Raw genomic sequence first — 27,380 nt, forward strand, 5'->3', positions numbered from 1 at the left:
TCCTGATTCCACATATAATTTTTATACACCTTGAAATCTAACTTCCTCAAAAGTAAAGATAGAGCCATTCTATCATTCATTATCATATTCAATTCATCTTGAGCATCTGGTCCTTTCTTTGGTCCCAACCCTTCTTTTCTACTTTAAGATAGGTTGAAAAAAATACAATTTTTGTTTGCTTCAGTTTTCCTGGAAATCTGAACTTTGCACTTTTCATATTATTCTTACAGGACTGTGCTGTAATTTTCTATTACAATTTTCTGTTATCTGACATTGCTTTCATCTTGTGTAAATGTCTCTTAAAAATTTTGTTTTGGTTGATTTATTTGCTGCATATTCTTATTCATTTCCTTAAATGACTCTCCATTTTCCTCATTGTGTTTCTCTCTGTTTGCAGAATTCCATTCTTGAGAGATTTCCATCCCTCCCTTATAACTTCCTTGATGGAATTAAGACCCAAGGAAATCCAGTCTACTTTTTGCCTAAAATCTTTGAATTCTGGTCTATAGACATCTAAATCCAAATACATGATATGCCATTTTATGCCTCATTTTCCTCCTCTCTATCACAAACATTAAGTTAATATAGTTACTTTTTTCTCTGAGTTTACTATTATTTCTACCAAGGAATCACTTCTTGTTATTGTTGATAATTAATTATAGAGTGAAAATTTCCTTCATTGATTTTATCTTTTGAAGGATGAATTTATTATTAAAATAAATTGACATATTAGTTGAGAGAGATTGAGAGCGAGAGCGAGAGCAAGAGCGAGAGAGAGAGACAGAGAGAGAGACAGACAGACAGAGAGAGACAGAGAGACAGAGAGAGAGACAGAGAGAGGGAGAGGTTTGGTTAATTGAAGTTCTCAAGCACTACTCTATCATTCCCCTGTGGCATGCTTGTTATATTTCCCAAATCTTTCATTTAGTTGTTTTTTTTTTCAGGCAGTTTGTTGTATATTGTGATAACAATATCAGTTTCCTTTCTGACTCTGTTATCTTCATTGCAAATGCCCTCTACCTTGGTTTCTGGATTTCCTCATGGAAGTTTAGTTTCTTATGAGAAAATGTCACTCTGCCCTGCTTTATCTAGTTCATTTATTTTTAATAAGACATTTTCTTCCCAACCATAATTCTTCATTCCATCAAATTTGCCTTAAACACCAGAATCTCTAGATATATTTCTATGCTTGCTCATATTGCTAGGACTGAATTCATGTCACAGTGGGTAGGGCATTGAACTGGGAGCCATGGGACCTGAGTTAGAGTCCCTCTGCTTTTTTATTACCTATATGACCTTGGACAACTCACTTAACCCCTTTGGATCTCGGTTTATCTATCTATAAAATGGGGAGTAGGGTTGGGCCAAATCTAAATCTATAAAACGGAGAGGAGAGTTGGGCTTCTTTACTTCTTTGTAACTCTAGATTAAACTTGGTAGTGATAAATACTCCATTATCACTTAGAGACATTTAAGTAGTTCACTGGAGAGAGCACTGGACCTGGAGTTGGAAAGGTCTAAATTTAAAACTGATCTTAAACACTAACTAGATGTGGGATGATTCTTTTCTTGTTGTTGTTGTTCTTCTTCTTCCTCTTCCTCTTCCCCTTCTTCCTTCTTCCTTTTCTTCTTCTTCTTTCTCTTCCCCTTCTTCCTTCTTCCTCTTCTTCTTCTGCCTCTTCTTCCTTATCTACCTCTTCCTCTTCCTCTTCCTTCTTCTTCTATAAAAGAACAAACACTTCTCCCCAATACCTAGGATCAATCAGTAAACATTTGTTAAGGGGTAACAGAAGCTTTGGGTATACAAATATGAAAAAGAAATAAAGTAGCTGCCCCCAAGGAGCTTCTAATCTAAGCAGGGAAGACAGTACCCAAAAGGGCATGTCTGGACATGAAGAACCTAAAGAGGGCAACCAAGTTTGAAAAGAAGGATCTTTGTTGTACCACCTTGGTCCCTGGGGAAAATGGGCTCTTATTAAAGCTGTTTCTACAAAGCATTCACCCCACAAAGTTCCCCTTCCTGTGCTGATGTAATTTATAGATCTATTTCTGTCCTTCCTTTTGGTTGCCTTTCTGTCTGCTTCTCTTCTGGGTCAATCTGGTTCCTTACAAGTCGGTACCAAGTGTATATGTAGGACAATACCAGGATGCATGTGCATAGGCAAACACATATACATATATGCACATATGCACATGTGTATAAGTTTAAGTATTTTGTAAATTGTTACGTTCTGTGGAGAGGTAAGTTATTATCTAAATATGTAAATGCACAGAGGAGTAGATGGTACCCCCATTGATACACATTTTCCCAGAGTGATTTGCCTTTTAGTTGATCAGAATGGCTAATGTCCTTATTGGCTGATGATCCAATCCTTCCCTCCAGCTTCATTTCCTTGGGCTCAGGATGCCATAAAAATCTTTCATTTAGAGATGATTTAGGGAAAAAGGCCCAAACTACAACTGATCTCGGAGCTTTCCTGCATTGCTTGTTCTTGCTGGGCTCTGGGAGATGTTGTGTGGGAGCAATCAAGTCACAAACTCTGAGTGAGACAAACACCTGTGAACACCCACCCACACGTTCAAATGATAAGACAGGGGGAAAGGTGTCAGGCAAATGCCACCACCTGCTGCCAGAATCCCCTATTGCTTTCCATACTTCATTTTCTCTGGCAAAGTAACTCAGTTCACCACAAGCCCTCACCCTTCCTCCACTGCCTTTTTCAGTTCTTATGTGGAGGACTCCATAGAGTACCACTTGGTTTGCAGAGAAGATCTGGGTTCAAATTTTACTTCTGTCACTTGGACAATAGATATACTTCCGGATTAGGAGTCAGAGGAGTTAGTTTTCACTCTGATTATCACATTCTTTACTCATCTAGGCTTCATTTTCTTCACTTTTTAAATGGCCTGCTGCCCAGCTGCTTTTGTCTCTATCTCCATTGTATCTATAATCTTAAGTGAAGAAGTATCACACTAGGTTATGACTGTGTGAGCTTTGGTTGAGACAGCTGGAATACATACCAGATTTCATCCTGGTAAAAGGGCCATTTAGTCCAAAAGTGGACTAAGCATTTTTGAAGAATCCTATTAGCTCTAAAAGGATGACCTTGTTACGATCTTTTGCCATGTGCCAATAATCTATTTCCTTCCTGGAACCTTAGTCCCCTTGAGAACTTTTAATCAATTCCTCTCTTCTTCAATTGCACCTACAGAGAAGAATCTTGGGAAGGTTCTCTTCTGGTACAAATGGCAGTCCTGGTGGGTCAATGGGGAATCAGGCATGCCATTACATCCCGGGTACCAATTTACTGCCCAGTTCTTCAGTATCTTGATGTTTTGACACTCATCAGGAACTCTCAGAAATAAAAAACAAAATATGAAAATTAGAAATGGAAATAGAAGAATAAATAGAAGTATCATATACCAACTTTTAAGTCAATTAAAGTATGACTTTGATATACTAACAGCATTTAAGGATATCATCCTGAATAAGCAAGATCCTGAGGCAAGAACCAACTAAATGATGGGCTGGTTGATGGATGACATTAATTCATACTTTCACCTTGATATACAGGTGGTGACACAATGGATAGATCACTGAACTTGGAGTCACAAAGATCCGAATTTAAATCCTCCCTCAGACACTTAATATTAATATAACTAGATGGTCAAGTCACCTGATCTCTCAGCCTTAGTTTCCTCATTTGCAAAATGAGAGTAATAACACTATTTACTTCACAGAGATGTTGTAAAGATCGATAGCTTAACACACATAAAGTACTTTGCAAGTCTGAAAGAGCTATACAAATACTACTATTATATAAAGGGGAATGAATGAGCACAAAACAATAGCATAACTTCTGTCTTTACAATTTGCTGGTGCTGAGGAACAAATGAAAATATACACTTGGTTTCCCCATATCCAAATTAATTACAATTGTCTTTTGAACAAAGTAGAGTGGAAAAACACTGAATTTAAAATCAAATTCCAATTCTACCACTTACTGATGCTGGGTAAATCACCTTATTACTTTGTGCCTCAGTTTTCTCCTCTATAGGAGGGTTGGCATATAAGTAGCATTGAGCTCTAAACTTATGGTCTTAACATGTATACATGTATTGCCTCCTTCTTCTACTCTTCCTCTTTCTCCTCCTTCTTCCTCCTCTAAAGTGCTACTCTGGTGCTTCCCTCTGACATAGAAATAATTTGTTGCTTGTAACTCAAGTCAGTGGATTATGAACTCTGGAAGGTTCTAACAAGCTGGAGAGGCTTTGAGTGTGACCCAGTGATGGGCCAGGAGTCTGACATTGCATGACTAACCCAGCTTGGAGTAGTGAGACTCTCTTAATTCTCTAAAAGATGGTCACTAACTGGTGAAGATTTCTGGTCATCATTTAGGACAACATAATTAGGGATATTGCAATCAAGACAGGGTAAAGCCAGTAACCAAGCCAATGAAATAAAGATCCATTGAAGATGAAGTATCATCTCATCAATACAGTTATTTTCCAACTCATCAGTCCTGGAATCAGAATCTTTGAATGCTAAATCAATGTGAACAATGCCCAACGCCTCTCCAGTGAAATGAGTGTTGCAGTGTTCTAACATTATTTGGGAACACTTTTCAACTCTATTTTACCAATTGAAATAAAATTTTCTTAAGCTGATCATCTACACTGATAAAATGTTGATGAGAAATGAATTGGGTTCTGGCATCAGTCTGTAGACATTATTTCTCTAAACCGTTTTGATGGGGTGGTTGGGTATTTTTATTTTTTGACCATATACAAAGAGGAAATGCCAGAGTTTCATTACTTTTTCAAGGTAGCCCAAACTTATTTAGACATTCCTTTTTGATATCCTTCCCTCTACAATTTCTCTAAATAATGCTTTCTTTCATTTCCCCAGGCTGTGAAGGACACCGAAGGTAAATGGTATTTTTAGTTCATCAGGGAATGATGTTGAAAACATGAGCTAATTTTAGCTGATTTTGTGTGTGTATATTAGACGATGGTCTCACTGAATTTGTTTTTAGTTGTCTTTGTTAATTATGGACCAGGTATGTTCGAATTTGCAGAATTGATGATGATGTCTATTAGCTCCTTGGTTTGTAATAATTAAAACGCTGAAATCAAATACTCTTCACAGAAAGCTATATTTCTTGCCTCTTCCATCTTTGCACTAAACTCTATTTCTGAACAGTGACAGTGGGGAAGGGTAGTTAGTTCAAATAGTACACAATTGTTGAACATATCTAGAATGTTCAAGTAGTTTGAGGATCAGGTGAAATAAATGGGAATATTTATGGAGAAGAGAAGACTTGGATGTTGGGGGCATGATGGCCATCTTTAAGTATATGAAAGGCTGTCATGACAAGGAGAGACAAAAGAGGTATTTATGACTCTGGAGGAAGAATCAGGAGCAATGGGGGGAAAGTGATAGAGATAAATTTTAATTCAGTGTCAGCAAAAATCTTGTACTGGTTGGAACTGGCTAAAGTGGAATGGGCTATCTGGAGATTGGATAATGTTTCCCTTTGGATATCTTCAGCCAGCATCTAGATGGCTAGTAATAGGGGGTGTTATAATGGGGATTTCTTCCATGGATGAGGTGGACTGAGTCTGTCAAAGTTCTCAAATTCTATTACTCTGTGATTCTCAAGTCAATGATTTTGATTCATCCCTTTATTAATTTGTTTATAATAAAGTATCCAGTATAAAAGGGTATTTTGTTATTTGTTTTCTCTCTAGAAAGTGACTTTCCTGAGGTCTGCTACTAACTGTCTCCACCATCTCAATCAAATCCCTGGATTTCACTTTCCTTATCTATGAAGGATATATGGAGTTCTGGTCTTGCAGTCTTGAATACCTGAACTCAAACACTGTCTCAGATAATTATTAGCTCTGTGACCCTGGGTAAGTCATTTAACCTCCTTTGGCCTCAGGCAAGTCACTTAACACATTAACCGTAAAATGGGGACAATTCTAGCACTTGTCTCACAGGCTTGTTGTGAAGATCAAATGAGATAGTATTTGTAAAGTGCTGGGAAAATATTAAAGCTTTATATAAATGTTAGCCATTATTATTGTTGCTATTATTATTATTATTATAGTAACAGTAATTCCTTAACATTATTCCAACTATCTAGCTGACAAATACAAATGGAAATGACTTTGGGATGTAACACCAGTGTAATGGCAAAAATAGTTCAAAATGAAAGAAACTCTTGTCGGTAGCATGGAGGGGGGAAATGTATTCTATTGTGGTGTTGGTGGAATCCTAAGTCAATACAGTTGATGGCATCAAAAATGATAGTCAATTAGAGCTTAAGACTGATCTTGTCTTTTGATTCAGTAACCCCACTAGTAGGACTTATAGCCCTACAGTGTTGTGGGATGGGAAAATGGGCCAATTTGTACAAAAATAGCCATTGCAGCCTCATTTGTTACAGCAAAAAACTGGAAGCAGCCCATATGTCTAATCATTGGGCAAAGGCTAAATAAATTGTGGCGTATCAATATAATGGAATATTATGGCACCATAAAAATGACAGATATGAAGAATACCAAGAAATATGGCCAGACTTACAAGAAGTGATTCAGAGAAAAGCAAGCAGAATAAAAACAGCATAAACACTGACAATGATTTTATGTACAAATAATAGCAACAGCATCATGCAAGTACAGAGGGAGATCAGACAGGGTTGCTAACATATAGAAAATACTATAATTATTATTTTCTTGGAATTAAAAAAAAAACTTTCATTAGAACCAGGCAGGTAACATAATCATTGATTAAGTACTTATTACATGCCAGGCATGCACTAAGCATTTTTGATACAAAGAAAGACAAAAGCAAAAGCAAAACCCAAACAGGTGCTCCCTCAGGGAACATCTACTCCAATGGTGGAGAAAGCATGTAGATAACTGTTACACATAAGATTGTTGCAGGATAGGCAGTTGTAAAGGGGAAGCATTAACAACTGAGGAGAAAATCAATTAGAATTTATATCTTTATTCATGACAATTTCATTTTTAGTTTGTTTCTTTTTTATCAGAGTTGTTATTGAGCTTAGAATTCAGTTGGATCCAATTCTATCCAAGAAGCATTTATTAAGTGCTGACTGTGTGTGCTAGGCTTTGGGAATACCAAGACAAAGCAAACAAAAACAAAACCAGTCTCTGCCCTCAAGGAGCTTATATTCTACTGGTGTCCTCAACTTGTAAACAGATAAATAAGAATAATATAATTAGAAGACCAGGGCTGTGATAATTGTGGGAATGGAGGAAGGCTTTCTATGAGAGGAAATCAGGATTCAATTATTTAAGAAATAAGTTAAATGAAGGTTGAACTTGACAATCTCTAAATTTTCTTCTTTTGCTAAAAATGTTAATGATTCCATTATCTATTGTTCTTGCCTCACATATACATTATTTTCTTGTTTCTTCTTTGTCATACTTTAAAGGTGATTTAGAACTTCCATCTTTGTTTTAATTTCTACATCTATCACTGTCCCCTGGCCACACCTGTAACAGTTCCATTTTAGTGCAGATGAACCATTTTTATGGCTTATTTTCATGTTCAGCAATCTAAGTCAAATCATTGTGTTTAATAAGATCCACTATATGTCAGGCACCGTGTTAAGCTAGGGATTCAACAAATGGCAAAAAACAATCTTTGCTCTCAAGAAGAGCAGAATTTTTTCTGACTTGAAGTCTAATTGGAGAGACAATGTGCAAACAACTATGTATAAACAAGATGCATATAAGATAAATTGGAGGTCATCTTGGAGGGAAGGCCCTAGCATTAATGGGGATCAGAAAAGGCTTCCCACAGAAGGTGGAACTTCAGCTAGACCTTAAGGAAGCCAGGAAAGTAAGGAGGCAATGATGAGAAACAAAAGAATTCTGAGCATGGTGGAAAGTCAGTGAAAATCTGTGAACACTGATGCTTTCCGCCTTGTTCTATTAGTTCTGGAGAATCTCTTCCTTCCTTCCTTCCTTTCTTCCTTCCTTCCTTCCTTCTTTCCTCCCTCCCACCTTCCCTCCCTCCCTCCCCCCCCCCCCTCTCTCTCTTTCTGTCAGGTTGCAGCTTGGTGGCTCATGGGATTGAGAGCTAGAGATGGGAGGTCCTGGGTTCAAATTTGGATTCCAACACTTTCTACCTGTGTGACCTTGGGCAAGTCACTTAACACCCATTGCCTAACCCTTCAACCTTGGAACCATTGCACTGTAATCATTCTAAAATGGAAGGTAAGGTTTAAAAAAAGAATATCTATTAAAAAACTTGATCATAAAATAAGATTCTATTTTTGTGAGTTTTTACCAACTAGGTAATTTGTTAAGTTGGTAGATTTTAGAAGATGCTATATAGAGTTGCCTTGTGTAGGATCCCAAAGTCAGGAAGACCTGGATTAAAATCTAACTCTAATGCTTATTAGAAGCATGCCTATGGATAAGTTACTTAACCTCTATGAGAACTAAGCTTCCTCCACAATAACTTGGCCATAATAATACCTCACAGGGTTCTTATGAACAGCAAATGATCTCTTACATGTGAATTATTTTTGAAATCTTCTAGTAAACAAAATACTGACTTATTGCTATTATAGTATTATTATTAATGTTATTATTGGGTTCTTTGACAATGTGTTAAGTTGGAATTATTTTCAGATAACTTAAAATTAAGTACTGTCAAATGAATCTTTCTTGATAGATGGTTTATGCACCTATGTTGGGAGCTCTCCAGTCATCCTCAAAATGAATATTATTTACATAGCACTTTAAACATGGTAATGTGACTGAACTCACATAATCCATACAACTCTGGGAAGTCAGAAACTCAAGGTATCATTATCCCATTTTATACAAATCAACTGAGACTATAATGGAATTTAAACCTATATCTTTCTATTCACAATCCAGTATGCTAACCATTGTGAATTTGCCAAGAGCATGAAGAAAATCTGAATCAGAGTTTTGGGAATTCCTTGGCATTACTGACCCAAGACTTCTGTGCATCAACTTTGTTAGTTTTTAAATGTCCCACTTGCAAAATATTCCTATCTGCAGAGCCCCATACCTGCCATGAGTACTTTAGTAATTTCAGATCTTGAGGTCATGGGTTCATAGTTTGAGAGCTAAAAAGGATTTTAGAGACTGTCAAGTCCTACACTCTCATTTTCCAGGTGAAGAACCTGAGGACCAGTGAATTTAAGTCATAAAGGATAGAGGAGTTATTTGAACCTACATTTTCTGTCTCCAAATCCAATGTTCTTTCCATTCTACAGTACTGGTTACCTTTTCTTGCTCCCTAGCTCAAACCATACCTGTCCCAACCTATGAATATTTTAAGTGTTGGCTAAGAGTTTGCTATCTGGACCCATGAAAAAGTATAGATAACTGAGGCTATTTCATTCACACATATGATTTATTCCCTTCTTATTCCTTCCCTCCACTAGAAAATTAACATCAACCCAGAGAAACAAATATGAGAAATCAGCAGAGTACAGATTGGGAGTGGGTGGGTAAATACCTCTGAAAGACATCTCTAAAAATCTGACAACAGAGTTTTATGTGCTTTAACACAGTATCTGCTTGAGCTACCATCACAATAGTCTCAGTCAGTCATCATCTAGCCTGCTTAAGGACAGAACTAAGGAATAAGCATACAGCACTGCCTCCGATTTAAAGCTGGAAGGGATGTCCAGGGTCATAATTTGATACCTCACTGAAACATATGGTCTTCCCAATTTTCTCACTTGTATGTAGGAGATTCATATAGATCTTTCTCTAATAATGGCAGGGGCTGCTTTGCATTGGTAGAGGTATTTTTATTACTGAAGGTTCCCTAGATCAATAAAATCACCACATATGTTCACATCTATAGAAGTTAAAATTAAATCTCAATAATAATATTATATACACACACACACACACACATATATATATGTATATATATATATATATATATATATAAATATAGTAGTAGTCTCTCGGTAACCGAGGATGACGATTGTCTTTGTGCGCTTTCATCTGTGATATAGATGAGTGTGCACAAAAACACTTGTGCATGAAGGAGATTATATTTTAAGAGATTTATTAATGATCATTACAAATCAAGGAATAAATAAGATACAAAATAAAGACCACATTTCCATGGCTGGTTAGCCATTTTTAGCCATCCCCACTCACCACCATCACTGCTGATTCTACATCAGAGAGAGGGAGCCTCCAAAACCCACACCCTTTATCCTCTGTCTACAGGAAGTATGTAATGACAGGAAGTCAGTGGGCTCTTGGGATATGTAGTTATTTTTTTAGGGTAACAGATTTTCAATCATACACATCTATAGTTACATATAGAAGCACTCGTGTATATATGCATATAATCAGATGTATATATGCAAATATGTAGATAGACCCATATGGAAATATACATATAGAGATTTGAATTTGCATATATATGTATTTCCATATATAGGTGTATATATGCTGTTGTCATTTTTGGAGAGGACCAATGGCATCAGGGGTGTTAATTTGCCTTGTATGTGAATCCTGTTGAAGTAAGGCAGTTTCCCAGGCTCCCTCTCTCTTCCAAAGGCACTGAAGTCCAATGGCAAGAAAAGAGTCAGGATAACTGGCGATGCCCCTGGGTGTAGCGAGTGATCGTGGAATCTTGGATTTCTGAACTCTCACTCCTTCCCAGCACCAGCTTCAGCCACCTTCATGGACTTTGGAACAAATTCTTCTCATCCTTCCACTCTGCTAGGGAAATCTTCACATGCTTGGGGTAAGCATCCTCCTAACTCACTGGTAGCTTTGAGGTGTTTGAAGTGTTCAAGGAGGACTAGCATCGCTAGCAGGAGGGCTTGTTGAGCCCTTTACAGGGCTCCGAATCCACCTTTGGTGTCCACATGACACTCCACTGTTGCTTGAGGCTCCAAGAAGATGTAGCATATGTAGTGGCCACATCCTGGTGGGCTAACCTAGGCAGAGGGTCTCAATCTATGCCCTATATTGTATGTGATATACCATATACCATATCATGTGACATTTAGAATATGTAAAATATGCACATTCCAACTCTATCTAATTATACAGATTTTTATAGTAACAACACTGGACATGGACTGTAAGTTTCTTGAAAGTAAGTCTCGGTTCTTAAATTTCACAGCTATGGGAACTTCTGGCAATCTGTATAACTCTTCTGAACCTTTATTTTCCTCTTGGTAAAATAGGGATAATTAATAGCTATCTATCATCATAGAAGGAAGTGACAGTCTTATTGCAGATTGAGGCATGACATTCTTCACTTTATTTCCTCTAGGAATTTTTCTCTAGTATAAATGATATGTGTCTTCTTTCACAACATGGAATTCTGCATGACATGATACCACCTGTATAACCTATATTTTTCTGCCATCTCAGAAAGGGAGGGAGAGAACATGGAACACAAAATGTCTTAAGTTGATTATTGAAATTTTATCTACATGTAAACTGGAAAAATATACAAAATTAAGCATGAAAAAAATAAAAAAGAGATAATATCAATGGTTATTTCCATGACACTGACTAGTGTGGCATATTATCTCAACTGACCCTGCTGGTAATAGTGGCAGAAATGCCACACAGCCCGAGTTCAAATTTTATCTCTGCAGTTTTCTACTTGTGTGATATTGGATAACTCATTGAACCCCTGTTAGCTCCCTCTGTTATTTGAGGGGACAGGTGGTGGAGGGGACTGGAATAGATGGTCTCTCAGGTCTGGTCCAGCTCTAAATTTATGACCCCTGAAGTAACAACCCAAATGAGGAAGGGATTCCATTGTTGTGAGTCCTGGAATCATAATCTTCATTTCTTACCTGCCTGGGTGGTTGTAGGGGAGGAACATGATAATCTGTAAAGTGCTTTAGCAAATGGAGTATAATTATATTTTTTCCTTTGTTAGAGAATAAAATGTGTTTCCATAGGTTTTAAACATGATTTTTGCCACTATCTTTTTGTCATTCTCTGTGTCTTTGAGGTGAGGGTTATTTTTCTTTATTGTTGTTGTATGTTTTTTCCCCTTTAAAATAAATTATCTTTTGGAGCTTAACCAAAGGATTCCTGAAAATATCAACTAAATTGCATTAAACCAAGTGCCATTATTAATCTTTCTTAATAGGCTCTGAATAACATGGAGCTAAACTGCAAACATATCTTCCTTTTTTATCATCTTGAAATGTCAAAAAGAGAAATCTCTTTCCTTTGTTTTGTCCTTGATAACTTTTAGGTGATGATATTCTAGGATCTGAGGTAGCAGACATGTCCATAAGTAGTTTAAATCATGGTTTCTAGTCTCTCCTGTCCCTAGTCCCTGCTGCATTCTGATGCCAAAATAACCATTCATGATCTGACCATGTCACTCCATTCCTCAAGAATTTTTGGTGGCTCCCTCTTGTCTTCTTGACAATGTCTACCTCTCCATTTGGGCATTTAAAGTCTAACAAAACATAGTTCCTATCAACATTTCCAGATTCACTTCGAACTATATTTCTCTTCCCATCTTTTAAGTTGTTTCCGAAGTGGCATCTTTGCAGTTACCTGTTGCACAACATTCAACCTCTGACTTCTGCACACAACAAATCTCTGGAGTGAACTTAATCCCCTCATTTACCCTTCCCAAATCCTTACCTGTTTTCCTTGGTTCTTCTCAGGGGGTCACCTCCTACAGGAAGCTTTTCTAGTTCATGGGATTCTAAATGTCTATCTAGAAAGGAACTTAGAGCCTAAGCCCTTCATTATACAGATGAGGATATTGAGACTGGTAAGTTAAATGACTTTCTCATGGTCACACAACTGGTGAATGTCAGAAACAAAATGATAATGATAATGATGATAAAGATAACACATAGTGCTTACTATGTGCCCAGTACTGTGTTAAGTACTTTATAATTATTATCTCATTTCATCCTCACAACAACACTGGGAGGTAGGTAATACCATCCCCATTTTACAGATGAGAAAATGAAGGCAAACAAATTTTAAGTGGCATTACTAAGATTACATAGCTGGTATATGCCTGAGGCCAAATTTCAACCTAGGTCTTCTTGACTCGAAATCTAATCTACCATGCAACTCTTCAAGTCTCTGTCTCTTTCTTGCAATTCACAATTACAAATCAGCAAAAATTGATGGTAGAACTTAGTATTTTTCATTACACATATCCCATTCCTCCCTTTTTCTGCTCCAAGAACAACAACAAATAGGTTACAGGAGCAAATGGAATGTTTCAAAGTACTTTCAGATAACGTCCAATAAAATCCACAATTCCATTCTGGGATGAACTTGGTAATTAATGAATTTCATATTTCTACCCCGTTACATTGAGAAAAGATTTGACAGCTTAAAAAAATTAAACACAGTATAAAACTGGACATTATACACACACATAGATACACACACACACATACACACAAAACTAAAGAGACCAAAAAGAGAGTTTTTACCATGTATCTGGGATAAGCTTATTCCTGCAATAGAACACTGAATTGAGCTCTACATTTCTTGGAAGTAAATCAGAAAAGGGGAAATGCATTGGATTATATAGTTCTCATTGTGTAAGAAAAGACAACAGAAAAGTCCATCTGGGGATAAGATCTTTTACCTGTCATCAAAGTCTAGGAGTTTTCTCAAATAACAGTACCTAAGGCAAAGACATTAGGTTTTATACTTGGGAATATCCTGTTTTTTTTTTAATAATATTTTATTTGATCATTTCCAAGCATTATTCATTAAAGACAAAGATCATTTTCTTTTCCTCCCCCCCACCCCCCCCATAGCTGACACGTGATTCCATTGGGTATCACATGTGTTCTTGATTCGAAGCCATTGTCATGTTGTTAGTAATTGAATTAGAATGTTCATTTAGAGTCTCTCCTCTGTCATGTCCCCTCAACCGCTGTAGTTGGGCAGTTGCTTCTCCTCTGTGTTTCTACTCCCACAGTTTGTCCTCTGCTTATGAATAGTGTTTTTTCTCCTAGATCCCTGCAGATTGTTCAGGGACATTACACCGCCACTAATGGAGAAGTCCATTACGTTCGATTATACCACAGTGTATTAGTCTCTGTGTACAATGTTCTCCTGGCTCTGCTCCTCTCGCTCTGCATCACTTCCTGGAGGTTGTTCCAGGCTCTATGGAACTCCTCCACTTTATTATTCCTTTTAGCACAATAGTATTCCATCACCAACATATACCACAATTTATTCAGCCATTCCCCAATTGATGGGCATCCCGTCGTTTTCCAGTTTTTGGCCACCACAAAGAGCGCAGCTATGAATATTTTTGTACAAGTCTTTTTGTCCATTATCTCTTTGGGGTACAGACCCAGCAGTGCTATGGCTGGATCAAAGGGTAGATATTCTTTTATCGTCCTTTGGGCATAGTTCCAAATTGCCCTCCAGAATGGTTGGATCAATTCACAACTCCACCAGCAATGAATTAATGTCCCTACTTTGCCACATCCCCTCCAGCATTCATTACTTTCCTTTGCTATAATGTTAGCCAATCTGCTAGGTGTGAGGTGATACCTCAGAGTTGTTTTGATTTGCATCTCTCTGATTATAAGAGATTTAGAACACTTCTTCATGTGCTTATTAATAGTTTTGATTTCTTTATCTGAAAACTGCCTATCCATGTCCCTTGCCCATTTGTAAATTGGAGAATGGCTTGGATTTTTGTACAATTGATTTAGCTCTTTATAAATATGAGTAATTAAACCTTTGTCAGAGGTTTTTATGAAGATTTTTTCCCAATTTGTTGTTTCCCTTCTGATTTTAGTTACATTGGCTTTGTTTGTACAAAAGCTTTTTAGTTTGATGTAGTCAAAGTTATTTATTTTACATTTTGTGGCTCTTTCTATGTCTTTCTTGGTTTTAAAGTCTTTCCCTTCCCAAAGGCCTGACATGTATACTATTCAGTGTTTACCCAATTTACTTATGGTTTCCTTCTTTATGTTTAAGTCATTCACCCATTTTGAATTTATCTTGGTGTAGGGTGTGAGGTGTTGATCAATTCCTAATCTCTCCCACACTGTCTTCCAATTTTCCTAGCAGTTTTTATCGAATAGTGGATTTTTGTCCCAAAACCTGGGATCTTTGGGTTTATCGTATACTGTCTTGCTGAGGTCTCTTGCCCCTAGTCTATTCCACTGATCCTCCTTTCTGTCTCTTATCTAGTACCAAATTGTTTTGATGACTGCTGCTTTGTAATATAGTTTAAGGTCTGGGACTGCAAGGTCACCTTCTTTTGCATTTTTTTTTCATTATTTCCCTGGATATCCTTGATCTTTTGTTATTCCAAATGAACTTTTTTATGTTTTTTTTTCTAAATCAATAAAGACATTTTTTGGGAGTTCCATGGGTATGGCACTAAATAGATAAATAAGTTTGGGGAGGATGGTCATTTTTATTATATTGGCTCATCCTATCCATGAGCAGTTAATGTTTTTCCAATTGCTCAAGTCTAGTTTTAGTTGTGTGGAAAGTGTTTTGTAGTTGTGTTCATATAGTTCCTGTGTTTGTCTCAGGAGGTAGATTCCTAGGTATTTTATTTTGTCTAAGGTGGTTTTGAATGGGATTTTTCTTTCTAGTTTTTGCTGCTAAGCTGTGTTGGAGATATATAGAAAAGCTGATGACTTATGTGGGTTTATTTTGTATCCTGCAACTTTGCTAAAGTTGTTGATTATTTCAATTAGCTTTTCGGTTGAATTTCTAGGATGCTTTAAGTAGACCATCATGTCATCCGCAAAGAGTGATAACTTGGTCTCCTCCTTGCCTATTCTGATGCCTTCAATTTCTTTTCCTTCTCTAATTGCTACTGCTAGTGTTTCTAGTACAATGTCAAATAGTAGAGGTGATAATGGGCATCCTTGTTTCACTCCTGATCTTATTGGGAATGCATCTAGTTTATCCCCATTGCAAATGATATTAGCTGATGGTTTTAGATATATACTGTTTATTATTTTTAGGAACGACCCTTCTATTCCTATGCTTTCTAGTGTTTTTAATAGGAATGGGTGTTGTATTTTATCAAAGGCTTTTTCTGCGTCTATTGAGATAATCATGTGATTCTTGTTGGTTTGTTTGTTGATGTGGTCAATTATGTGGATGGTTTTCCAAATATTGAACCAGCCCTGCATCCCTGGTATAAATCCTACTTGATCATGGTGGCTGACTCTTCTGATCACTTGCTGGAGTATTTTTGCTAGTATCCTATTTAAGATTTTTGCATCTATATTCATTAGGGAGATTGGTCTATAATTTTCTTTCTCCGTTTTTGACCTGCCTGGTTTTGGAATCAGTACCATGTTTGTGTCATAAAAGGAATTTGGTAGAACTCCCTCTTTGCTTATTATGTCAAATAGTTTATATAGTATTGGGATTAACTGTTCTCTGAATGTTTAGATAGATAGAATTCAATTGTGAATCCGTCGGGCCCTGGGGATTTTTTCTTAGGGAGTTCTTTGATGGCCTATTGGATTTCATTTTCTGATATGGGATTATTTAAGAATTCTATTTTTTCTTCTCTTAATCTAGGCAGTTTGTATTTTTGTATATATTCATCCATATCACCTAAATTGGTGTATTTATTGCCATATAATTGGGCAAAGTAAATTTTAATGATTGCCTTAATTTCCTCTTCATTGGAGGTAATGTCCCCCTTTTTGTCTTTGATGCTGTTAATTTGCTTTTCTTCTTTCCTTTTTTAAATTAGATTGACCAGTACTTTGTCTATTTTGTTTGTTTTTTCACAGTACCAGCTTCTTGTCTTATTTATTAAATCAATAGTTCTATCACTTTTGATTTTATTAATTTCTCCCTTAATTTTTAGGATTTCTAGTTTGGTTTTCTGCTGGGGGTTTTTAATTTGATTGCTTTTGAGTTTTTTTATTTGCATTTCCATTTGATTGATCTCTGCTCTCCCTAGTTTGTTAATATATGCACTCAGGGATATGAATTTACCTCTGATTACTGCTTTGGCTGCATCCCAAAATGTTTGAAAGGATGTCTCGCCATTGTCATTTTCCTCGGTGAAATTATTGATTATTTCTATGATTTCTTCTCTAACTAAACAATTTTGGAGTATCATATTGTTTAATTTCCAATTAGTTTTTTATTTGGTTTTCCATGTACCATTACTGATCATTATTTTTATTGCCTTGTGATCTGAAAAGGCTGCATTTATTATTTCTGCTTTTCTGCATTTGTGTGCCATGTTTCTGTGACCTAATGTATGGTCAATCTTTGTGAATGTGCCATGTGGTACTGAGAAGAAGGTGTATTCCTTTTTATCCCTATTTATTTTTCTCCATATGTCTATTAATTCTAATTTTTCTAAGATTTCATTTACTTCTTTTACCTCTTTCTTATTTATTTTTTGATTTGATTTATCTAAATTTGATAATGGTTGGTTTAAGTCTCCCACTAATATGGTTTTACTGTCTATTTCTTCCTTCAATTCTCCTAGTTTCTCCATTAAAAATTTGGGTGCTATATTATTTGGTGCATATATGTTGATTAGTGATATTTCCTCATTATCTAAAGACCCTTTTAACAAAATATGATTACCTTCCCTATCCCTTTTGATCAGGTCTATTTTTGCTTTGGCTTTATCAAATGTCATGATTGCAACTCCTGTCTTCTTTCTGTCAGTTGAGGCCCAGAAGGTCTTACTCCATCCTTTAATTCTGACCTTGTGGTTGTCTACCTGCCTCATGTGTGTTTCTTGAAGACAACATATGGTAAGGTTTTGGATTCTAACCCATTCTGCTATTTGTCTATGTTTTATGGGTGAGTTCATCACATTCACATTCAAAGTTATGACTGTCACTGGTGGACTCCCTGCCATTTTGATATCCTTCCCTAATTCTAACCTTTCTTCTTCAGCTCTACCTTTTAATCCAGTGATTTACTTTAAATCAGTCCCCCTTGTCCACTCCTTTGATATGTTTCCCTTTCTAGTCCCTCCCTTTTTGTTTCCCCCTCCCCCCTCTTCTTCCCTCCATTTTTTTGTGTTCCCTCCCCCCTCCCCCCTTGGTTTTCCCTTCTCCCTTCCCTTGTTGGGTAAGATAGAATTCACGATCCCAATGGATCTGGATGTTCTTCCCTCTCAGAGTTGATTTCCCTGAGAGTAAGGTTTAAGTAAAAACTCTCTTCCTCTCCTTCTTATTGGAGTTTTCTTCCCCTCCCCTTCCCATGTGAATCTTTGTGTGAGAAAGATTATTCTATTTGGTCTTTCTTTTCCCCCTATTTACACATTATATTTTCCCCACATGTTAGTATACATAGATTGATATAAATGTAGCACTTATAGGAGAGAGTTTGAATAAAAGAAAAAGATAACATTTTTCTCCTTTTCCCTTTCCATCATATTTAGCTTTTCAGGTATTCCATGCTCTTTGTTTTTTTATATCAAACTTTCCACAGAGCTCTGGTCTTTTCTTTGCAAAAACTTGGAAATCTTCTATTTTGTTGAATACCCATACTTTCCCTTGGAAGTGTATAATCAGTTTTGCTGGATAGCTGATTCTTGGTTGAAGACCCAGCTCTCTTGCCTTTCTGAAAATCATGTTCCATGCCTTACGATCATTCAGAGTGGAACTTGCAAGGTCTTGTGTTTGACCCTTATTGGCATTCCTTTATATCTAAATTGTCTTTTTCTGGCTTCTTGTAGGAATTTTTCTTTTGTTTGAAAGCTTTGGAATTTGGCAATTACATTCCTGGGAGTTGTCTTTTGGGGATTTAGTGTAGAGGGTGTTCTGTGAGCTCTGTCAGTGGCTGTATTGCCCCCTTGTTCTAGAATCTCTGGGCAATTTTCTTTGATTATATCTTGTATTACGATGTCGAGTTTGCTGTTTATTTCTGTCTTTTCTGGAAGTCCAATTATTCTTGAATTATCTCTTCTTCCTCTGTTTTCCAAGTCTGTCACCTTGTCAGTGAAATATTTTATGTTCTCTTCTTATTTCTTGATATTTTGGCTTTGCTTTATTGATTCTTGCTCTTTTACCTGCTCGTTTTCTTTGAGTTGCCTAATTCTGACCTTTAAAGCCTGGTTTTCCTTTTCAGTTTGGTCAAAGTGGGTTTGTAGATGTGTGAATTTCTTTTGCATTATTTCCCACTTTTCCTGCCAGAAGGCTTCCATCTTTTTGATCTTTTCCAATTCAAATTCTTCATGGGTTTGTGGAGAGTTTCCATTTCCTTTGGAAGGTTTCGGAGCATTTGCTTGTGTTTCCTCTTCCATCTCCTCTGTATTTTGTATTTTTGCTCCATAAAATGTCTCCAAAGTCACCCCCTTCTTCTTGTTTTTCTTGGAATTTGGGGGCTTTTGTGCTCCTGTGGAGTTTGCCATCTCTATCTGAGCGGGTAGGACTAGCTTTTCTTATCTCTGTCTGGTGTTCAGAGGTTTTAGCCCTAGGCAGATTGTCCATTCTATGCAGTTGTTGTTCTGTCTTCCTGGGGAAGCCAGGAATTGTTGGTGCTTCCCTGTTACTGCCCTCCTCAGTTCCCTCCAGCTGCTTCTCTGTTGCCTTACTTCCACGCTCTGAGCCTGGCTTGGCCCTTTCCTCAGAGTGTTTGTTTCTGTACCTTATAAGCCCAGGAGAGCCAGCACTCTGAGGAGGGAGGGGCCGTGGCTTCCAGGAGCTCCGAGGGCTCCTGATAAGATTAACTTTCTCTGGGTGGAACTGAGTATGCTTTGAGGCAGGGACCTTGAGACTGGGATGGAAGGATCTAGCCAGGGGGCTGCAGGCTTCCCCCATCTCTTTCTGTTTCCCTGCTGTCTGGGTGCCCCCAAGACTGGGTCAGGTTGTTTTCAGGATGTGGCCTTCAGAATAGCCGGCTCCCTAGGCCCTTTTGCCAGCCCTGAGGGTTACTGTTGTTTCAGAGACCCTGCTCTCTGAGTTGGGGCGTGGCTTCCTGGAGCCCTGAGGGCTCCTGATAGGATTAACCTCGGACTGAGTATGCCCTGAGGCAGGGACCTTTGGTGAAACTCTGATGGAAGGATCTGGTCAGGGGGTTACAGACTCCCCCATCTCTCTCTGTTTCCCTGCTGTCTGGGTGCCCCCTCGACTGGGTCAGGTTGTTTTCAGGAAGTGGCCTTCAGGATAGCTGGCCCTGAGGCTCTGAGGTTCCCTCTGCTGCCTTGGACTCAGAGCTCTGGTTTGGGGGGATGGGTCTTGGGACCTTCCTTCTGCCTACCCCTTAGGTCCAAGTGATCTCATGTTCTGGCTTTTGGGGGGGCCGTACCTTTTGATCCAGGTCCAGGTCCAGGAGGAGGATTTCGGAGGTCTTTGCTGTTGTTTGTTTTGAATTTTGGTGCCTTCAGAGCATATAGTTTGAGTTCGGTAGGGAAGGGTTTCCGGAGATCTGAACTTTAGCTTTCTCTAAGCCGCCATCTTGACCGGAAGTCAACTGGGAAATCTGAGTGTCTTGATTCTCAGTGGAGAGAAGTTGGCTTATTTTACCCTCTTATATTGTATAATAAATGGTAGGACTTTTAGTAACAAAAAGTACTGCAGAGTGTAGTCCTTTGATCATATTTTGTTGTTTCCAGGAATGAAATGAAAAACAAATCAGCTTGGCAGAAAAAGGTGAGTCAGCTAGTATATGAGAGCAAGTTCCCTCTCTTCAATGTGGCTGGATTGGAGCACTCGGGAATATCCTGTTTTGAGAAAGTCATTTTGTATCCTAAGTCCATCCCCTCTCTGGCAGGAGGTAGGTAGCATCCTTATTTTCAATCTTTTGGAATTATGGTTGGTTAATGGTGCATCTTAATATGTGTCTGTAATATGAGTCTGGAACCTAGAAAATCTAGAGGAAGGAATAGCTAACATCCATTAGTGTCTCTCTTTAAAAACAATATTTTAAGTAAGCCTTGGTTAAATGCTGGATCATCAACTCATGATTGAATTCTTGGATAAGCACCTGAAGTGGTTGTATTCTTTGTTGTTGATTAAAGGGTGATTGTGCTTTTGCTGTAGCAAGCTTTTGGGAGGAGGAGATGTCATCCTATGGGAAAAATATCAGAGCTTGACATACTGTGACAGAGAGTGAAGAGTAGCAACCTTATGCTATGATCATTTTTTTCCCTCAGCAGAAGAGATCTTGCTTATTATGGATGTGGATTATATCTCAGCTCAACTCACAGGTTTAAGATTCTAGAATGTGCTAGAAAAATGAACCAAGTGCAGTGGATTCAAAGGCCAATGTGAAATAGTCCCTGCTTACAAGCAGCTTATGTTCTTTGACATATAACATTGATTTGAGGGGTGGGGAAGAAGCCCAATGAGGTTCATAGGAAAGTGCTGATGATGTGATGCCAGTGATTTAGAGACTTCCCTAGGAAGCTGCTAGCTACTTCTGAGAACAGCTGAGATGATACTGGCTGACTAGATAGTTATTTCTACCTAGGGCTGCCATAGGAAGCATATTTGAGGAAATTTGAATGTGTTGCATACTTAATGGGCTCTTCTGAGTTCTTTGTAGCTTTTTCCTCATCCTATATGAGTGAGGAAATGAAGACTGTCCTTTATCTGAGATATATATATATATATATATATATATATATATATATATATATATATGTGTGTGTGTGTGTGTGTGTGTGTGTGTGTGTGTGTGTGTGTGTGTGTGTATAATTTGAGTGCTTGTATAGGAGTTCTTTTGCTTACATTGATGAAACCTAGAAATAATCTAAATCCTTATGTTCCCTTGTTGGAGGTGATGCATGGGGAGGGGAAGAGAGTGGGTATTTCTCCCATCACACAGGATCTTTACATTATGTCATTAGAATGTGAACTTCTTGAGGGTATTCTTTGTGCTTTTCCCTTTCTTTATAGCATAGTGTAAGCAATTAAAATTAATTGCTTGTTGACTGCCTGACTAACTCATGAGATACTCCCTGTTAACAGGTCTAATTTTTTAAAATTTGCAAGAATTAGAACCCATTACTCAAGGCAGGAGAGAAGCAATTTAGGGTAAAAAAAGTCTTCCTGGAGATTTCCCCTCTTAGATGATTTATTTACATGAAGTCTTTCCTAATCTTTCTTAATATTCTCTTGAGTATTGTGTTTGAATGTCAGATTTTCTATTAAGTTCTGGCCTTTTCATTAGGAATTCTTGGAAGTTCTCTATTTCATTAAATATCCATTTCTCCCTGAAAGGATTATACTCAGCTTTTCTGGGTAATTTATTCTTGATTGCAATCCTAGCTCCTTTGCCTTCCAGAATATCATATGTGAATGCTCCTGCTCCCTTAACATTTTTGTGATCCTGATAGGCTCCATGAGAATTGTTTTTATCTGCTCACAATACATTCTTTTTGACATGGGGACTATAATTTAATTATAAAATCCTTGGGAGTTTTCATTTTGGGATATCTTTCAGGAGATCATTGGCAGATTCTTTTATTTCTATTTTAAACTCTGAATCTAAGATATAAGGCAGTTTTCCCTGTTAATTTCTTGAAATATATGCTATAAGCTTTTTTGTTTGTTTGTTTGTTCATGGCTTTTAGGTACTCTAATAATTCTTAAATAATCTCTGATTTTATTATTCCAAGTCAGTTATTTTTTTTGAATGATATACTTCATATTTTCTTCTATTTTTTCATTCTTTTAACTTTAATTGTTTTTTTAAGTCTCATGAAGTCATTAGCTTCTATTTGCCCAATTCTTAAAAGAATTTTTTTTCTCTAGTGAGCTTTTGTATCTCTTTTTCCACTTGTCAATTCTCCTTTTATAAGAATTATTTTGTTCAGTGAATTTTTATGTCTCTTTTACCATTAGGCAATTATGTTTTAAAAGGAGTTTTGTTTTTTTTCAGGGTTTTTATGCTATAAAAAATCAAGCTGTTAATTCCCTTCTTAAAGGTTTATTACATTACTCTCATTTCTCTTTCCAATTTTCCCTCTACCACTCTTATCTCTTTCTGTACCTCTTCTGGGAATTCTTGTTGCCCTTGGTTCTAACTACCATTTTTATTTGAGGCTTTGATTATAGGATAAAAGGGGGGAAATTTGAAGTTCCAGAGACAAGAGGAACACAAGGATTTGTTGTTGTAGGGAAGCCCAGTAAATTCCTGGGTAAAGACCAGAGCACAGACAAAGAGAGCAGTGAGCACACTTTTCCCAGGACAACTACGTTGGAAACACCCCAAACTGACAGAACCTAAGAATTAGCTTTGAAAACAGAAGCAAAATCCCTAACGCTTAGCATAGTGCCTCCTCACCTACAAAGTAAAGAAATAGACTAGAAAAATGAGCAAACAACTAAAAAAATAGTATGACCATAAAAAGCTATTACAGTGGTGGGGAAGACCAATGCACAAACTCAAAGGACAACAAAGTGAAAATAGTTGCAAGCAAAGCTTCAAGTGCTAGCACTCATTTTGGCCCAGGAACTAGATCTGATTCCAGCTCCTTTATGACATTTCCCAAGTGCTCCTATCCATTTCAGAATTGTGATTCAGAACTGCTTATCAGCAAGAAAGTTGCCAATTAGTACCAACTGTGCCCAATGCCCACAAAGGGTACCCTATAATCTCTTTCTGACCACTTGTCTAACCTTTTTCTCATTTTGGTGCTTAGAGCTCTTAAAGTTGCTCTTCAAAGAACTCACATAATACTTCAGGAAACAAATCTATAATAAGGGGAAACAAAAACAAAATAAACCTATGGCAAATACAAAGCAGTTCTGAAGGCATTGGTAACTAGGAAGATTAGAAGATGCTTTGTGTAGGAGGTGGCACTTAAGCTGAACTTTAAAAGAAATAGAGATTTTGAGGTGCAGAGATTAAGGAGTCAATACATTTCAGGCATGGAGAATAGTAATACAAATGCATGGAGATGGGAAATGGAATGTTACATATGACAAAAAGTAGGAAAGTTGGTTTGACCAGGATCTAATATTTTTAGATTACTGTGCAAAAAACAGAAAGAGACAGGCTGGAGATAAATTGTAAAAGACTAAAAATACCACACACAGGGATTTGTATTTACTCCTAGAGGCAAATTGGGAGCCACTGCAATTTTTTAAGCATGAAAGTGGCCTGGTCATATCAGTGCTTAGATGTATGGAATATGGATTGGCACTGGGAAAGTCTTGAAGCAAGGAGAACCATCAGAAAGATACTGAAGTGGTCTGGGTAATAATTTAAGACAATGTGGACTAGCTTGTCGACAGTCCATGAGTAGATAGGAGCAAACATAGGTTAAGTGATGTTGTGGATATAAAATCAATAAGCCACAGCCACTGATTGGAAATGGGACATGATGCAAAGGAAAATCTCTGACATTCTGATTCTTGGTGAACTTCTGAAATATCCTGGATTAAAAAAAAAAAACAAAAAAAAAAACAGAATTTGGGCAGAAATGTGCCATCGCCTTTATACAGATTTCTATTTCTAGGTTTCGTTTTTCAAAGCAATACCCAAGGCAATAGCTTTTCCAAATCAGCATTCATTATTGTCCTTGATCAGAGCCCAAAGCTTCTGATTAGGACCAATTATAATTCACATTTTTGAGAGGGTATGTTGTTTGTAAAAAAGATGAGAATTTAATAAGTATTTGGGTGGCATCAGCTGAATTCCATTTGAGATGTCTTGATAATTTTGCCAGGATTTGTTGGGGGAAGGTATCCCTATGGATATCTTTATCAAATCAAGATATTGGATTTCCAATGCTCTCATGGCTCTGCACAGAGCCAATTCAGTCCATTTATTCAATGCAACAAGAATTGACTGAATGCCTATTAGGTTATAGGTACCATCCTAGATGCCAGGGATACAAAGACAAAATTTAAAAGTCCCCTACCCCTGAGGAGTTCTATCAGGATGTAAGGAGTCAAAACTGGTTTTAGTTGTTTTTTTTACAGCCTATTTATATGTAGATTACACAGGATTGGACCCACTTGTCCCCATGATTTAGTCATGTGTATGGTCCAACTCAAGGACCACTGACTTAAGGGTTGGTCAATTTAAGTGGATATAATGATTTTCCATATTACCTAGAATATCCATCTCAAGGATGGAAATGAACAATAAAGGTATGTAAACAGTGAAGTACCCTTAGACTTATCCTATAGGTAGGCCAACATTGACCTTAGCTGCTTTACATCTCAGAGAAGGGGAGTTAGTCATTCCCACCACTTCAGCACTGGTCCTTAAGCCTATTGGTGAGTTCAGTTTCCCACTTCTTAATTTAACAAGCAACAGATTCTCCTCCCATAATTTGCTCGAAATACCTTATGCTGTTTCAGTCACAAACTTTAGAATTGGATTCCAGTTTGGAGGTTACAAAGTGATGGTATCATAGGATTCAAGATCTAGAGCTAGAAGGAACTTGAGATGTCATACAGTCAAACTCCTTCATTTTGCAGACAAAGAAACTAAGGCTTAGAGAGCGGAAGTGGCTTGCCAAAGTTATACTGCTACTAAATATCTGAGCTCAGACCAACACATCTTCACTTAGATAGAGAGCCAGGAGGACCTGGCTTCAAGTCTGGATTCAGACACTTTCTAGTTACATGGGCCTGGGCAAGTCACTTTACCCCCATTGCCTAGTCCTTACCACTGTTCTGCCTTAGAATCAACACTTAGTATTAATTTTTAAGAAAGAAGGTAAGGGTTTAAAAAGAAAGATGGGTCTGTAACTGCCAAAAAACTGCCAACAATGGACAGTCAAGTTCTAGAGTCGCTGAAATAGCATCTTCCCTCAGATCACTGCTTCTACTTCAAAACTAATCCCCCCAAACCATTACCTAGGGTTGGAATTCTTATAGAGAAATGGTAGGTCATTTTTTCCATTACCAACACCTATTGACCAGTTGTTAGTGCTGGACTGATAAGTCTCAAACTCCCTTAGTATAGTGGTTCTCTACCAGACCACACCTGCAGTCGTAACCCAAGGAAGCCACTCTAGTGGAAGTGTGCTTCAGTGGCTCCTTTTGTACTCAAAGGACCCCTAGGTCTTTCCATATGACTTGCAGCTAAATTTCCTATGTGTATTTTCCCACTCTATTATAATGAGAAATCTTTGAGATCAAAATCTGCCTTCTTGTTCTATCTGTATTCCCAATGTACTAACATAGGAAATATTTGATATTTTTTCATTAGTTCAATAATTTTTAACTTAGTCTTCTAGAAGTGCCTATTTCCTCCACTTTGGGCATGTGATATTGAAAATGTTCACCAATGATGCTCTAGATCTTTTTTATATTGTATAAATATCAATGGAGTGTATAGTCTGTCAATCAATCATATCTCACTCTCATTGCAAGATCAGCTTACCTCCTCTGTATGTGTGTATGTGTGTGGAAAATACATTTCGAGGAAGTTGTCCTTTATATCACTTTTCCTGAATAATTTTACCACCAACAATATGTGTTAGCCCAGTTCATGAAAAGCAGGCCCTCCTAGTGTGGGAAAAGCTATCCTCAAAGTTACAAAAAGCTAGGTTCAAGTTCTGTTTCTGACACCCATTTGCTGTTTGACAATTGGCAAGCCTGTTAACCTCCCAGTGATCTAGGCAACTCTATCAGTTCCAGGGAATTGTTAACTAATTAACTTGTGTTTATAGAGGGAATTTCCTGAATCACGACTTCCATATTCTGGATAAATAACAGGTTCATTCTCTGTTCTTACTTCTATCTGGATACATCACTTTTTTTTGGATGCACACTTGCAATTTACATTGGTATGACATTGGCATCTCCTCTGTAATCTGAAGTCTTGGAGTTTGCCTAGAGCAGTGGTTCTCAACCTTTCTAATTCCGGGACCCCGCAATACAGTTCCTCATGTTGCGGTGACCCCAAACCAAAAAATGATTATGGTGGCTACTTCCAAACTGTCATTTTGCTACAGTTCTGATTCGGAATGTAAATGCCTGATATCCATTATGTAGTCTCATTGCTACACGTGGAGAGGTTGAGAACCGCTGGCCTAGAGCACTGAAAGCTTAAGGGACTTAACCAAGGTCCACAGTAAGTTTGTGTGAGAAGCAGGACTTTCTCACTGCAAGACTATCTCTCTCTACCACACTATGCTTCCTATCATACTGCATCCTGGCCCATTTCCAGGCATTCCGACTTTGGTTTTGCCCCTGGACTTGGATGACTGGAAGAGAGTGAGGCTGACAACTTTGGGTAACTTCCTCATTCAATTGAGTCAAAAGACATCAGCAGTGATGAGACAACAGCCAACTAATCAACCAACCAACTAATGTAATATGTCTGAGCACACATTTGCATTCCAAAATGCTATGGTGTATTAAAGCAGTGGTGGATGGATTGGTTTAGTGTCCAGAAATGGGATGTCTTGTGCCTGGTCAGACCATTCTTGGAGT

General features: G+C 37.6%; 1 long non-coding RNA gene across 1 annotated transcript in view; it reads left to right on the top strand.

Annotated features, from left to right (window-relative positions):
* LOC107649775 (uncharacterized) overlaps positions 1 to 21,571 on the top strand; it is a 160,958-nt gene extending 139,387 nt beyond the window's left edge. Inside the window, exon 5 of the long non-coding RNA XR_001624000.2 lies at positions 20,594 to 21,571. This is a non-coding gene — a long non-coding RNA (uncharacterized LOC107649775). The remainder of the gene's footprint in view (positions 1 to 20,593) is intronic.
* Positions 21,572 to 27,380: the final 5,809 nt, after the last annotated feature.

Source organism: Monodelphis domestica, chromosome 8 (genome assembly GCF_027887165.1).
Source record: "Monodelphis domestica isolate mMonDom1 chromosome 8, mMonDom1.pri, whole genome shotgun sequence".
NCBI lineage: Eukaryota > Metazoa > Chordata > Mammalia > Didelphimorphia > Didelphidae > Monodelphis > Monodelphis domestica.